The following is a 15,306-nucleotide window of genomic DNA, read 5'->3' on the forward strand; positions in this document are numbered from 1 at the left end:
TGCTTGATTGTTTATTCACGATTAATGATAAGAAACTAAAAAAGTTCATGGAAGCTGTTTGCAAAGGTAGAGCTTTTTGAATGATGGTTTCCACTGTTGGAGAAACTGACTTTCTTTGCAGGTGGTGTCAGTATCTATAAGTCTTTCATCTGAAAGCAGTTTCTCCAAAAGAAAACCCTTTAATTTTCTCCTTGTGAAGCACATAGAGGACTGCTGGATTTCTGTGAATAGAGTAGAGTAGTGGTTTGCAAACTTAAGTGTACATCCAGTGATATGTATACAGGTCTCTAGCTCTGGGGCTAGCAAATACTTGGGATAGGCCTGACCCACAAATGTCTGGCCCCAAACTCCCATCTCCTCCCTAACAGATTGACCTCCCCCACCTCCTCTAGAGCAGCTATTCCACCCAGTCTGTCACAGACCCTTTTCCTCCTTCTTGTGGCCGCAAGACTTGGTCTGCCTTTTTTTCTCTATGTCCTTTCTCTTGGGCTTCTTCCCACTCTCACTCCTGTCAGAGAGGATTAGAGTGGGATCCAGTCTTCTCTGCTCCCCTGAAATAAGCCCTTTGGTTTCATAGGTGCTACTGCTAATCAAGAAATATGGAGATCATCAAATGCCCGTAGGATACTATAGTCTTTAGTTAGATCCAGTTGCTCGTGCTTATCCTCCATGTTTAAGGGCAGTAGCAGCAGCTGCTCAATTAGTAGAAACACTGCAGATATATTTTTGAGTAATGACTTAGAGTTATTTGTTTTACATGAAGTAGGTGCTATTCTCAGATCTACTTGAACTCAGCATCTATCTGCCAGCAGGTTAACCTCTTATGAAGCTTTATTATTGAGAGCCCAAAATATCCAAATATATGTTGAAGGAGTACCACATGACTGCTTTGATTTGACAGATCAACTTCTGATCCCAAGAGGAGATTTCCAGGAAATATCTTTGGCTAACACTTCTTTGGTTTTATTTGTAGACCGTTCTTATTTAAAACCAAATCTGACTTCAAGCAAATATCAGGGAGGATATGAGGTGACAACTTCCTCAGAGGTATTGGAGAGTGGACCTTTTCCTCAGGTAACTTCAGCACAAAAAGCCAAATTAGTGACTCTTACCCAAGCTTAAAAAAAAAATTTTTTTTTATTACACCCAAGCTTGTAAACTAGGAAAAGATCAATCTGTGACCATATTTACAGATTCAAGGTATCATTTCTGGTTAGCTCATGATTTTGAGATGGTGTAGAAACAATGGCGGATTTTTAACGTCTGGAGAATCTCCCATTAAGAATAAGAGGTATGTGACTGAACTTTTCGATGCTTTACTGTAACCTTCAGAAATAGCCATGGTTAAGATACAAGCTCACCAGTCAAACAACAACCTCAGGCTGAGGAGATCATTGGGAATGAGTTAGCTGATGCTGCAGCTAAAAGAGTAGCTGGTAGAGTGACCCAAAAACCCATTCCAGCTTTATCTGAAAATCCTTTAAGGATAGTTAAAACAGAATCTGTTGAGACTAGAACCCTTCCTAAGCTCATACGGTTAAATATTAGGAGTAAAAATTCCTATTTTAATTCAGAATCCAAATTTAGAGGTACTAAAAAAAAAAATTAAAAAAAATTTTTTTTTAAAGGTACCAAAAATTAACCCCTGAAACTGAAATAACAGAATGGAGAGCAGGTGAATGCCATCTTAGTAAAGAAGCTGAATTGTGGATAGGTCCTGGAAACAGGATTGTTATTCCTAAGAGAATGCATATACCTTCGTTATCAACCTGCTTATTAGAATTTAAAGAACAGTGGGATGAAGATTTAATTGCATTCTTAGATACATATTTTTAGGGAAACTTTGCAGATGCAGTTTATTATTTGTATGACAGACATGATACAACAGACAGACTTCTGTTAATGTATGAAGGAACAGGATTAGACAACTACTATCCTGGATATATCCATTTTGGAAATAGAGAAAAATGTAAACTATGTTGGAAATGGAAATTGGGTTTACCTCCACCATAAATAGAAGATCCAGAAAAAACAAGAGATGCTAGGTGGCACAGTTTAGCTTTATGCCCAAAAGCTACATCTCCTTGAGAATAACAAATATGGGTAAAGGAGGGATGTACTCTAAATTCTAACACAGATCTGTGGCTTGGACCTGATCAAATTCTGGTCCTGCCAAAAGAATTACATCTTCTTGTAGTTTACAGTTTCCATCAAAAATATCATTTAGGAAGAGAGAAATTATTGGGGTCATTTCTGGAAGGCTGTGAATGAAGTAATGAGAGATTGCACTATTTGCCAAGAATTAATCCCAGAACTTATTCAACTCCTCAGGGTCGATATTCCCTTCCTACAGGACCCATGACTGAATAGCAAATGGATTTTATACAACTTCCCCCAGTTCAAAATTGTAAGTATGTTTTAGTCATGATATGCAGATAGTCTCATTGGGTAGAAGCACTTCCCTGTCAGAATGCTACTGCAACCATTGTTGCTTAAAAAATTGTTAGAAAATATTCTTCCTTCTTGGGGTACTCCTCATACCCTGTGTAATGACAGAGGTTCTCACTTTACTGGCCAAATTTTGGCAGCAGTTTGTGACATTTTTCCTGTCTTATGTCTATTACATTGTCCATATCATCTGTAATCTTCAGAATTAGTTGAAAGAACAAATGGAATAAAAGCTCAGTTAGCTGAGCTTAGTGCTTCTTTAAAACTTATGTGGCCTCAAGCACTTCCATCCAACAGTATTGATGAATCTGCAATCTACTCCTTTTGGTCCATACAAGTTAAGCCCATTTGAAATAGTCACAGCTATAATTCCTGATTCAAATTTAATCTCTAATAGTTTGTTAAAGTATTGTCAAAGCTTAATACAGTATACTAAAGCCAATGATAAAGTGATTAAACACTTATGCTCAAACTTCTTTTCCTAATTATATAGGCTTTCATGCTCCAGAACCTGGTGACTGTGTATATTGGAAATGGCACCAGATAAAGAAGTCTTTAAACCTGAAATGGAAAGGTCCTTATTTAGTTTTAGTAACAAATGAATTTGCTGAAAAATTACAGGGTATAAAATCCTGCATACATCTTTCCAAGTTAAAGAAGACCAAGGTTCCTGATGGGGTGATCAAACCGGCAAGAGGGCTGAAGTTGAAATTCAGAGGCCCTCCCAAAATGACCACCAACTGACTTTCTCCCTTGGATGAATGATTCAAAAGTACAATTTAGATACGTTGTTATTTGTTATATTCTTTAACACTTTGTTAATCTATGTTAATTAATTTTGATTTAAAATGATGTTGACTATTTAGTTACTCCTTTATTTGTTAGAAGAATAGATGCTTGGAATGAAAATGCTTTTGTCCGATTATCACAATCTGTAGCGAGTGCTGATATTTGACACAGTGTTCGATTTGTCATCAAAATCCTTATTCTGTTAAAGAAAATTCTGACCCTTTGGCATTCCCCAGTGTTAAATTATCACTTAATTCCATCTTCCACTCTAAACTAGCAAGGTTTTGCCCCATGCAATTAGAATTAAGTTATGGACTTCTCTGTCTGTAACCCAAACATCTTCAATATCATGCTTTAATATCACTCAGATCTGGTTAAATAATTACTTGTGTGACACCAAGTTACTTCAAATATATCCTCATTTGCCTTTTAATAAGGGTGGATATTTTATAAATTATATCAACACCCTCCTAGGTGACTGGTATGGAGAGTGCTATACCAAGCTAGTTGAAATTGCAACCCATAATCAGTTACCTCGTCCTCATGATTATAATAATGAATATCATAAAAATCTTACCTATATAGAATTATGACAATGAAAACTATCTATCTGTGATAATTCTCTAATAGAAAGTTGGTTGTCTCATGTAAATTTTTCTATAGTTTTTGTTTCCTCTAGACAAATTTTGTGTGTTCCTTATGGATATATGTTTTTGTGTGGTGGGTCTAACTATACTAGTTTAGATAATCCCTTTCCAACTGACAGTGAATTTACATGGGAAATCTCTTGTTTAGATCCCTGGTGAATGTGTGGGCAATACATTTGGTGAACTCTGGTATTACCTTTAGATATTCATAGTACTGATGCTAATAAATATTGGAAAGGTAATGTTAAAATATTAAACATTGTAAAACAAGAGTCAGAAGAAAATTCACTGGTTCAACATTCAGGGTGGGTTGGTCATTTCTAAGTGCTTGAAGTCCTACTTATAGTATAGTTGTACTGGAAAAACCTTTAAAATAAGAAATTTATCAATCCTTATGGGACAAATAGCACCTGAAGTTGCTAATGGAATGGAAACACAATAGCAATCTCTGACCTCATTAGCCAAGTTAGCATTAGATAGAAGAGTAGTCTTAGATTTTTTTTTTTTTATTAGCCCAAGAAGGTGGAGTCTGTGCTGTATCAAAGGCCTCTTGTTGCATTTGAATAAATAAAACAGGAGAAGTAGAACAAGATAGACGTAGAATTAGACAGCAAGCTACCTGGTTACACACTATAATACTCCTAAAACACTAGCTTTATTTCGTTAGTTACCATCAGGGATAAGTACATGGGCTAGATCACTATTGCAAGGAATAGTAATATTCTTAGTCTGCATCCTGATAGTATTAGGCATAATAAAACTAATCTTCTATTGACTTACAGACTTAAAAGGCAAAAGAAGACTCAGGCTAAAATGCTGATGCACATCAACTCTGCTTATTTCTGTAATGAGATTGATGGAAATGTCACTCTTACTTAAGAACCTGATGAAGAACCAGATGCTATCTGATGGAAAACCAGCAAGATGAGTTTAAAGATCATGCCATGAACACTATCTAGGAGACCAACTGAGTCCAGGTTTTGATCATCGATGTGTTATCTCCAATCTCTGATCAAAAGGAGGGAGTGATTTAGCACAAAAGACCCACATGTTTTCCACTCTTATCTTTTTCTATTTAAAAAAAAAAAACTCACTGCCGGAAAGTCAATTCTGACTCCCAGTGGCCCTATAGGCTAGAGTAGAACTACCCCATATGGTTTCTAAGGAGCACCTGGTGGACTCAAACTGTTGACCTTTTGGTTAGCAGCCATAGCTCTTAACAACTACACCACCAGGGTTTCCTCTTTTTCTATTAGCATTTAGTAAACAGTAAAATTTGTTGGGCCAATGAAGATCCTCCTGACTGTCATTACTGAAACTTGTACCACTGATTATTAAGAAAGAGAATTAAAAATGTAGTACCATGATAATTCAGGAGTTTTTAGCCAATCTGTGAAAAGGTGAAGCTTTTAATCATTTTACCTCTTTGTAATGTGTGTATATACTGATGATTCTGTAACATTTGTCGGACTTGGGGAAACATAGCTCAGGCAGCATGCTTGTCCATTTCCCACTCTTGCCTCTTGAAACATATGCCAAATAAAATCTTTCTTCTTGCATGCATATGAGGTGATTGAAGATACCATGGCCTCAGTGAAGCACATGTTTGTCTTCAAGGTGACATCTTTGGTTTTTAACACTTTAAAGAAGTCTTTTGCAGCACATTTGCCCAATGCAATGCTTTTGATTTCTTGACTGCTGCTTCCGTGGGTGTTGATTGTGGATCCAAGTAAAACGAAATCCTTGACAACCTTAATCTCTTCTCCGTTTATCATGAAGTTGATTATTGGTCCAGTTGTGAGGACTTTTGTTTTCTTTATGTTGAGTTGTAATCCATATTGAAGGCTGTGGTCTTTGATCTTCATCAGTAAGTGCTTCAACTTCTCTAAACTTTCAGCAAGCAAGGCTGTGTCATCTGCATAATGCAGGTTGTTAATGAGTCCTCCTCCAATCCTGATGCCAAGTTCTTCATGTAGTCCAGCTTCTCATATCATTTGTTCAGTATACAGGTTGAATAAGTATAGCGAAAGGATACAACCCTGATGCACGTTTCCTAACTTTAAACTACACACTATCCCCTTGTTCTGTTTGAACAACTGCCTCTTGATCCATGTAAAGGTTCCTCATGAGCACAATTAAGTGTTCTGGGATTCCCATTCTTTGAAATGTTATCCACTTGTTATGACCTACACAGTCGAAGGCTTTGGCACAGTCAGTAAAACACAGGTAAACATCTTTCCAGTATTCTCTGCTTTCAGCCAGAATCCGTTTAACATCAGTGATGATACCCCTCCTTCCACATCCTCTTCTGAATCTGGCCTGAATTTCTGGCAGTTTCCTGTTGATATATTACTGTGGCTGCTTTTGAAAGATCTTCAGCAAAATTTTACTTGTATGTGATATTGATATTGTTCGATACTTTCTGCATTCAGCTGGATCACCTTTCTTTGGAATGGGCACAAATATGTATCTCTTTCAATCAGCTGGCCAGGTAGCTGTCTTCCAAATTTCTTGGCATAGAAAAGTGAGCACTTCCAGTTCTGCATCTGTTTGTTGAAACATCTCAATTGGTATTCCATCAATTCTTGAAGCCTTGTTTTTCACCAATGTCTTCAGGGCAGCTTGGACTTCTTCCTTCAGTACCATCAGTTCTTGATCATATGCTACCTCCTGAAATGGCTGAATGTCAACCAATTGTTTTTGGTATAGCGATTCTGTGTATTCTTTCCACTTTCTTTTGATGCTTTCTACTTCACTTAATAATTTTCCTGTAGAATCCTTCAATATTGCAACTTGAGGCTTGAATTTTTTCCTCAGTTCTTTCAGCTTAGGAAATGCTGAACGTATTCTTTCCTTTTGGTTTTCTATCTCCAGGTCTTTGTACATATCATTATAATACTTTACTTTGTCCTCTCGAGCCACCCTTTGAAATCTTCTATTCAGTTCTTTTATTTCATCATTTCTTCCTTTTGTTTAGATACTCGACATTCAAGGGCAAGTTTTAAAGTCTCTTCTGACATCCATTTTGATCTTTTCTTTCTTTTCTGTCTTTTTAATGACTTTTTGCTTTCTTCACGTATGATGTCCTTGATGCCATTCCATAACTCGCCTGGTCTTCGGTCATTAGTGTTCAACGCATCAAATCTACTCTTGAGATGGTCTCTAAATTCAGGTGGGATATACTCAAGGTCGTACTTTGGCTCTTGTGGACTTGTTCTAATTTTCTTCAGTTTCAACTTGAACTTGCATGTGAGCAACTGATGGTCTGTTCCACAGTCAGCTCCAGCCTTGTTCTCACTAATGATATTGAGTTTTTTCATCATCTCTTTCCACAGATATAGTCAATTTGATTCCTGTGTATTCCATTTGGTGAGGTCCATGTGTATAGTTGCCATTTAAGTTTGCTGAAAAAAGTATTTGCAATGAAGTCATTGGTCTTGCAAAGTTCTAGCATGTGATCTCCGGCATCATTTCTACCACCAAGGTCATATTTTCCAACCACTAATCCTTCTTCTTTGTTTCCAACTTTTGCATTTCAATCACCAGTAATTATCAATGCATCCTGATTGCATGTTTGATCAGTTTCAGACTGCAGAAGTTGGTAAAAATCTTCAATTTCTTCATCTTTGGCCTTAGTGATTGGTGCATAAATTTGAATAATAGTCATATTAACTGGCCTTCCTTGTAGGCATATGGACATTAGCCTATCACTGACAGTGTTGTACTTCAGGATATATCTTAAAATGTTCTTTTTGATGATTAATGCAATGCCATTCCTCTTCAAGTTGTCATTCCAAGCTTAGTAGACCATATGATTTTCTGATTCAAAATGGCCAATACCAGTCCATTTCAACTCACTAATGCCTAGGATATCGATGTTTATGCGTTCCATTTCATTTTTGATGATTCCCAATTTTCCTAGATTCATACTTTGTACATTCCACATTCTGATTATTAATGGATGTTTGCAGTTGTTTCTTCTCATTTTGAGTCATGCCACATCAGCAAATGAAGGTCCTGAAAGCCTGACTCCATCCACATCATTAAGGTCAACTCTACTGTGAGGAGGCAGCTCTCCCCTAGTCATATTTTGAGTGCCTTCCAACCTGGGGGACTCATCTTCCAGCACATATCAGACAATGTTCTGCTGCTACTCATAAGGTTTTCACTGGCTAATTCTTTTCAGCAGTAGACCGCTAGGCCTAGAAGCTCAGCTGAATCATGTCCACCATGGGTGATCCTGCTGGTGTTTGAATACAGGTGACATAGCTTCCAGCATCACAGCCACACGCAAGCCCCCATAGTACTCCAGACTGACAGACATATGGGGGAGCCAAAGATTAGACAGGTTTATAAAACAAACAATAAAACTCATGAGGAACATGCTTCTTAGTTCAATCAAGCATACAAAACCAAATGGGCAACAAAAAGCAAGATGAGAAGGCAGGAAGAGACAGGAAAACTGGATGAATGGACATGGGAAACCTGGAGTGGAAAGGGGGAGAGTGCAGACACCTTGGGGTGATTGTAACTAATATCACAAAACAGCTTGTGTATAAATTTTTGAATGAGAAACTAATTTGATTTGTAATGTAAACTCTCACCTAAAGCAAAATTAAGAAAAAAGAATCACCAAGTCTTGTTTGGAGTTTTGTCCCAATCTGTTAAAAGCCTAATCCGAGCTTTCAAATATTTCTCCATCTCGGTGAAGAAGGGCTCTGTGTAATATTCTTGGCGGTGTAGTATGGAGCTGAATTTGATAAGAGCCTCTATTGCCTACAAAGTTCTGGAAAGGAAAGACTGTCAGGAAAGACCAAGGTGATGCATGTTCTCACTAGATGCACAATTACAGGTCACGACAGGGGTGTAAAGATGTGGCCATGGACCCAGAATATTAAAAAATGCCTGGCATGATCTCCCTGCCACCTTCACTGGGAAAGGGTCCATGTTAACCCACAGGTGCATTAAAAAAAAAAAAAAGAAGAAGAAGAAGGTATGTTCACCAAATTTCTTCCTCTCTCTGAACCCAGCTGTAAAAAAAAAAATGGCACAGGGTGTCTGACCTCCTCATCTAACTTCACGTAGCGGAGAGAATCACCATCAGCACCAGCCTAAGGCTGACTCCTATGAGGTGGAGGTCAAACATAGCTCCACTCTCCAATCTTTTTACCAATTCTGACATGAGCTGTCCCTCCCACGGCACTCTCTACTTCTTTGCTGGGTTCAATAGTTTGTTGCAGTGGCCACACAGAACTCACAGACCATACTCACAGTTACAGGGTTTACTAAGAAAGTAACAGGTTACAACTCGGGATCGTGATCAGGAAGCACGTAGGCAAAGTCTCCCTTCTTCAGTGAAGAACAGGTCTCTCAGCTCCTCTCAGCCGTACTGTGCTCCTCTTGACTCCCTCAGGACAGGATCCTCTTGGCCCCCCCAGGACAGGCTTCTCTTGATCCCCTCAAGACAAGCCTTCTCTCTTGGCCCTTGGCCCTACTCTGGCCTGCTCGGACGAGTGTTATAAAGCTCTTTAGCTCCACCAATTAGTGCCCAGAAGCAACCCACTCTGACAGGAAGCCACCTGCCCAAAGGCTGTCTTACTCCATGGGTAGGAGCCACTTCGCTCTGTGGGCTGGGAAGCCCATGTCACCATCTGGTCTCCTGGTTCTGCTGCCTCCGTTTCTCTGCCATGCTTACTATTACTTCTCACTGTCTCATGCCTTCTCTGGTGTTACAGTTCTCTGTTTCCTGGGTTTAGGAGGTTCTCAGTGGAGGGACCCTGGGTCCAAAGGATGCACTCCACTCCCAGCTCTTCTTTCTTATTGGTAGTGAGGTCCCCTCTCTGCTCTAGGATTGGCTCTCTTTTTAAGCCTAGCAGAATGGCAAGACTGACCAATCCCCTTGTTACAGTTCCATACACCTTATTTTCATGGTCCCACCCCACAGAGGTTCCATGCACCATATTTGCATTCTTAGCAGGCTGCCCAATCCCCTTGGTGGGCCTCAAACACCTTATTTGTGTAGTCCAACACGATCATTTTGCGAGAGTCACAAGACCATGCATGGCTAAAAGGGCCATATCAAATAATTCACAGTACTGCACCACCCTTCTCTTCTCTAGATCTTGCAGATATCTTTCAAAGACCCTACTGTTCACAGCAATAGGAGGTCATGTACCTGTTTGAGTGTTCATATGTGTTGACTAAATGAAAGGAAAATATATTTGTTTGAGATGATGAAGAATTTTTTGTTTTGATGTTGCAGTCGAAAATAGCTGGACATGATACAGAGATATTTAATAGAAGTTGGAACTGGGGCTTGGATAGAGCTAAAGTTATATATTAGGTGTCACCTACATAGTGTAGAAAGGAACAGCGGTTAAAGTGCTCAGCTGCTAATCAAAAGGTGGTTTGAACCCACCAGCTGCTCCATGGGACAAAGACGTGGGAGTCTGCTTCTGAAGATTTATAGCCTTGGAAACTCTATGGGGCAGTTCTATTCTGTCCTGTAGGTTTGCTATGAGTCAGAAATGACTGGACAGAGTGGGTTTGGTTTTTTAGTTTAGATCTCAAATGACAAATAGAGCAGTAGGTATGATCTAGTGTCTTCTTGTCTTCAAATCTGGGAACTTTAAACCTTAGCACATAAAAGGCATGCCCCATCTTGATACCTGCAGGGATCTTTGCCCATGACAACATCCTCTTAAAAAATCTGTAGAGATGGTCACAAGCACATGAAGATTCTGCTAATCTTCACACCCTAGCAAGCCCTCTAACCCTTGTTTCTCGACTATAAAGCAGGATTTGAGGGCCCCACAGCTTCCTGGCCAGAGCATTGTGAGGAGATGGAGCCCACAATGAAAAGCTTTACCTAAACATATGACATTATTATGATTAAGCATTAGCCATTAAGAGCTTTGAGAACTTCAAATGAAAATTTCACTAACAGGCCAGTGTCATATAATAAGGATCATAAGCTTCTAATTGTTTTATGCTTGCCTTGTGATCAAAACAGAAAACTCTTTACAGATACGCTATTAATAAACCCAGATGCCTTTTTAAAGACAGATTAACCAGGTCGGAGTTTTCTTCATGTTCTGTGATCACACTGAAGATTCACAACCTCATGTTTCTGCTCTGGAACCTCAGTCTTTCACCCCTCGGCTTAGCAGGAATCCTCATACAAAGCAAGTCCTAGCTCTGAGTGCGAAGGGTCACCAGTGGACACCAGATCCTGCATTTTGGAGGGTGCTGAATGCCTACTTCCATTACACAGGGACCCAAATGGACTCAGGGACATTGGTAGCAGGCCAAGTTACCAGTTTTCAAGTCAGGCAATTCAGCCAAGTTGCAACAAACACTGCCTGGCCTAACTATTTAGAACTGAATAATTGGCACAGACATAAATGCCTGCTGACTTGCATTTGGTGCACCCATTTGAATTTTAATTCTTTCATTGTACCACAGAGCATCCTTTTAAAAGACCCAGATCCTTGCATGATAATTAGACTCTTCATACAGCACTAGGAAAGCTGCATTATTCTTTGTGCTTCTGTGATCCGACTGCATTTTACCAAGGTGGTACTTACTTTCTGGGCCAATTAGAAGAAAAAGGAAAAGATGAGTGAGGCTCAGCACCCTTTTCAAAAAGTACAGACAGCAGCTCTAAAAATGGCTCCCCCTGTCTAAGTGACATGGATATGCTTTCTTGGATGCTACAGAAGGGAAGCCTTGAAAAATTAGATTTTTGATATGTGCTTGCCAGTAAATCAGGGCATTATCAGCTCTAGGAAGCTTGATTAGGTTGTGGCAGTGTGGTTTGTGTGTGCCATGATAAAGTGTTCTGTTGCTGCTTCAATGCATTTATAAGCCCTCATTGAGACACCAGGTGACTAGAGGAGAAAGGAATTCTTTTCGTGTATTAAAAACACAATCCTTTGGGAGACTGGATCTGAGGAGTCAGGCTACATGGAAATGTAATTGTGATTCTCAGCAGACTGAGGCTCAGCAATAGAGAGCCAGAATAATAGGTTTTTATCTGGGCACTCATACAAGCCATTCATTCATTCATTTTTTATTCACTCGTTCCTTTACTGAGTGCCTACCTCTGTTAAGTGCCAGGCTCTGGGTAGGATTCAGTTCCTATCCTCAATGAGCTGAAGGTGATTGGGTGAAGAGAGCCAGAGGGGGGAAGAGAGCAGAGAGCAGCAGAGATAGAAAAGTAAATAGTTTATTAATGTCATGTGATAATTACCAAAACAGTAGGGGGAAAAGTATCAAAATTCAGATGATGTCTTAGTTATCTAGTGCTGCTATAACAGAAGTACCACAAGTGGATGGCTTTAATAAACAGAAATTTATTTTCTCACAGTTTAGGAGGGTAGAAGTTCAATTTCAAGGTGCCAGCTCTAGGGGAAGGCTTTCTGTCTGTTGGCTCTGGAGGAAGGTCCTTGTCTCTTTTGAGCTTTTGCTCCTGGGCAATCTTCATATGGCTTGGCATCTCTCTTCCCCCATCTCTGCTTGCTCACTTGCTTGTTTAATCTCTTTTATATCTCCAAAGAGATTGATTTAAGACACACCCTACACTAATCCAGTCTCATAAACATAACAACGACAACCCATTTTCAAATGGGATTATAACCACAGGCATAGAGGTTAGGATTTACAACACTATTTTGAGGGGATTTAATTCAATCCTTAACAGATGGGGAAGAATTTATTATAGTGTAGGGAAAAGGTGGGAAGGAAAGGAAAGACAAGAAGCTTTAGCTAAATAATGAGTAGCAGTTTCTCAGGTGGATCAAGAAGTGGACAGGAAGGAGAGGAGAGAATTCCAGTTAGAGACAGAAAAATGTACAAAATAAAGGGGTCATAAAACAGCATGGCATATGCGGAGTAGTATAGGTTGGTACGGTTAAACATTGGGAGCAAGAGGGGCAGCAAAAATGAGACTAGAGAGATAGTCCAGGACCAATCTTCAAGGACCTTCATACCATCCCTAAGACAATGTAACCAATTAGCTGTACCCTGGAACATGAAGTCTGTTGGCACAAAATGGATCACTTCATCCAAGTCTATAGGTTGTTCAGCTACCCAAAGAGTCAACGGTATGGCATGTCCATTGCTTGACCTGGTTAATATACTAATAAAGCACAGGCCCAGGGCCAATGCCCTGCAACAACCACTAGGGACCTGCTTCCATATTGCTATCCATCCATTACTTGGTATCCACTGGATACAATTATGCAGCTGCTGCACATTCCCTGTATGCAACCCATCTTTCCACATCTTGCTTTCAGTCATGTCACAAGAGATATGTCTTTCTGTCATCTGGATCTTCTGTACTCACCCCACATCCCTGATCAGCCAGTCTAAGAGCCCTTAATCAAAAACGGAAATTAGATTACTCTGGCAAAACCTGTTTCACTGAAATTCTATGGGCTTAGAGGGATTGCTGCTTAATACTTAAGCACTCATAAACCATTAGTAGAATAATCTTTTATAGAATTTTGCCTAGGACTGGTGCCAAGCCCATGAATCCATAGCTGACGGAGGGAGGAGGGAAAAATTAATTACATTTCATAAAAATCAGAGCATCTGCCCATTCTCAGTATTCCAGTATGATTCCTATTTCCCATGACTCCCTCAGATTTTCAATAGTGGTTTTATGCCCTCACCAGCAAACATTTCAATAACTTGTAGAGTGAGTTGTTTAGGTCAGAAGACACAAATTCTTTTAGGGCAGCTCTTAGCCTGTTTCTGCCCTCTCAGAGGCTTTAGTATCTTTTATCATTTTCTCCCAGCCTTTTCAGATGCATCAATCAGTCTCAACCCACCTGAAGCAAAGGAGAATGAAGAACACCAAAGACACAAGGTAATTATGAGACAGAAGGGGCCACATAAACCAGAGACTACATCATCCTGAGACCAGAAGAACTAGATGGTGCCTGGCTACAACTGATGACTGCCCTGACAGGGAACACAACAGAGAACCCCTGAGGGAACAGGAGAGCAGTGGGATGCAGACCACAAACTCCTGTAAAAAGAACAGACTTAATGGTCTGATTGAGACTAGAGGGACCCCGGAGGTCATGGTCCCCAGACCTTCTGTTAGCCCAAGACAGGAATCATTCCCAAAGCCAACTCTTCAGACAGGGATTGGACTGGACTATGAGACAGACAACGATACTGGTGAAGAACGAGCTTCCTGGATCAAGTAGACACATGAGACTATGTTGGCATCTCCTGTCTGAAGAGGAGATGAGAGGGTAGAGAGGGTCAGAAGCTGGCCGAACGGACACGAAAATAGAAGATGGAGAGAAGGAGTGTGCTGTCTCATTAGGGGGAGACCAATTAGGAATTTATAGCAAGGTGTTTATAAATTTTTGTATGAGAGTCCAACTTGATTTGTAAACTTTCACTTAAAGCACAATAAAAATTAAAAAAAAAAAAATGAAGAATTCTGAGAAGATAACTTCTAAGGACATTTTCAACTGGAAATGTCTACAGCCCCGTAAAAATAAATAGAAGAAGGGGACTAAAATTCACTGAGGGCTTATTATGGACTAGGCACTTAGCTAGACTCTTAACACTTGCGATCTCATTTAATGCAGACAACAATCTTATGAGCTGGCCCCATTTGACAGATAATGAAGCTGAAGTTTACAGATATTACATACCTTGTCCAAAGTCACAGAACTATTGCTCATAAGTAAGCAGCAGAGTGGGAATTCAAATATTAATCCATTTGATCATTTGTTTTCAATCAATGATATGCCTCCCAGGGGACATGTGACAATGTCTGCAGATATTTCCAGTTGTTACAACTGTGTGTGTGTGTGTGCTACTGTACCTGCTGGGTAGAGGTCAGGAATGCTGCTAAACATCCTACAATGCATAAGACAGCCCCCAACAACAAAGAATTATCCAGCCTAAAATGTCAATAGTGCTGAGGTTGAGAAACCCCCATTGAGATAATAGACCCAAAGATATGCAGATAACCTAAGTCATTTGTCAAATTTAGAAAATGTTAGTGAGTCATTGTTGCCAACAAAGTTTTCTACCAAAAGACCCCAACCACAGAGAAGAACAAACACATATGCCCAAAAGGTATATGGTTATTGTCCATGTCTGAGAATTTTATACTGTATTTCACTATATATCCACATTTATATGACAGAAAACAAAATTTAAACAGGCTTTCCTCCCAAATCTTTGGGTAAAATGATGGCCCTGGAAGACACACCATGCTTATCCTATGGCTTTACATATCCACTGGTTCATCACCTCATATGTCATACGTGTGGGAGACCCATTTGAAAAGCATAGCTTTAGGTGGTATGCAGTGAGAGCTAAGTTTTACTGGCAAAAGTAGCCATTTCCTCAAGGTCTTTGACGACAACAAAAATTACAGCTCTGAATGTAA

At 39.7% G+C, this 15,306-nt stretch overlaps 1 long non-coding RNA gene across 1 annotated transcript; it reads left to right on the top strand.

The window, feature by feature from the left end:
• The first annotated feature begins 2,384 nt into the window (after positions 1-2,384).
• On the top strand, positions 2,385-13,755 carry LOC126083271 (uncharacterized). The gene is made up of 3 exons (XR_007518768.1): positions 2,385-2,407; positions 4,667-4,861; positions 13,685-13,755. It is a non-coding gene; the product is annotated as an uncharacterized LOC126083271 (long non-coding RNA).
• The last annotated feature ends 1,551 nt before the right edge of the window (positions 13,756-15,306 follow it).

The sequence above is a fragment of the Elephas maximus genome, chromosome 9 (assembly GCF_024166365.1).
Source record: "Elephas maximus indicus isolate mEleMax1 chromosome 9, mEleMax1 primary haplotype, whole genome shotgun sequence".
In the NCBI taxonomy this organism is placed as follows: domain Eukaryota; kingdom Metazoa; phylum Chordata; class Mammalia; order Proboscidea; family Elephantidae; genus Elephas; species Elephas maximus.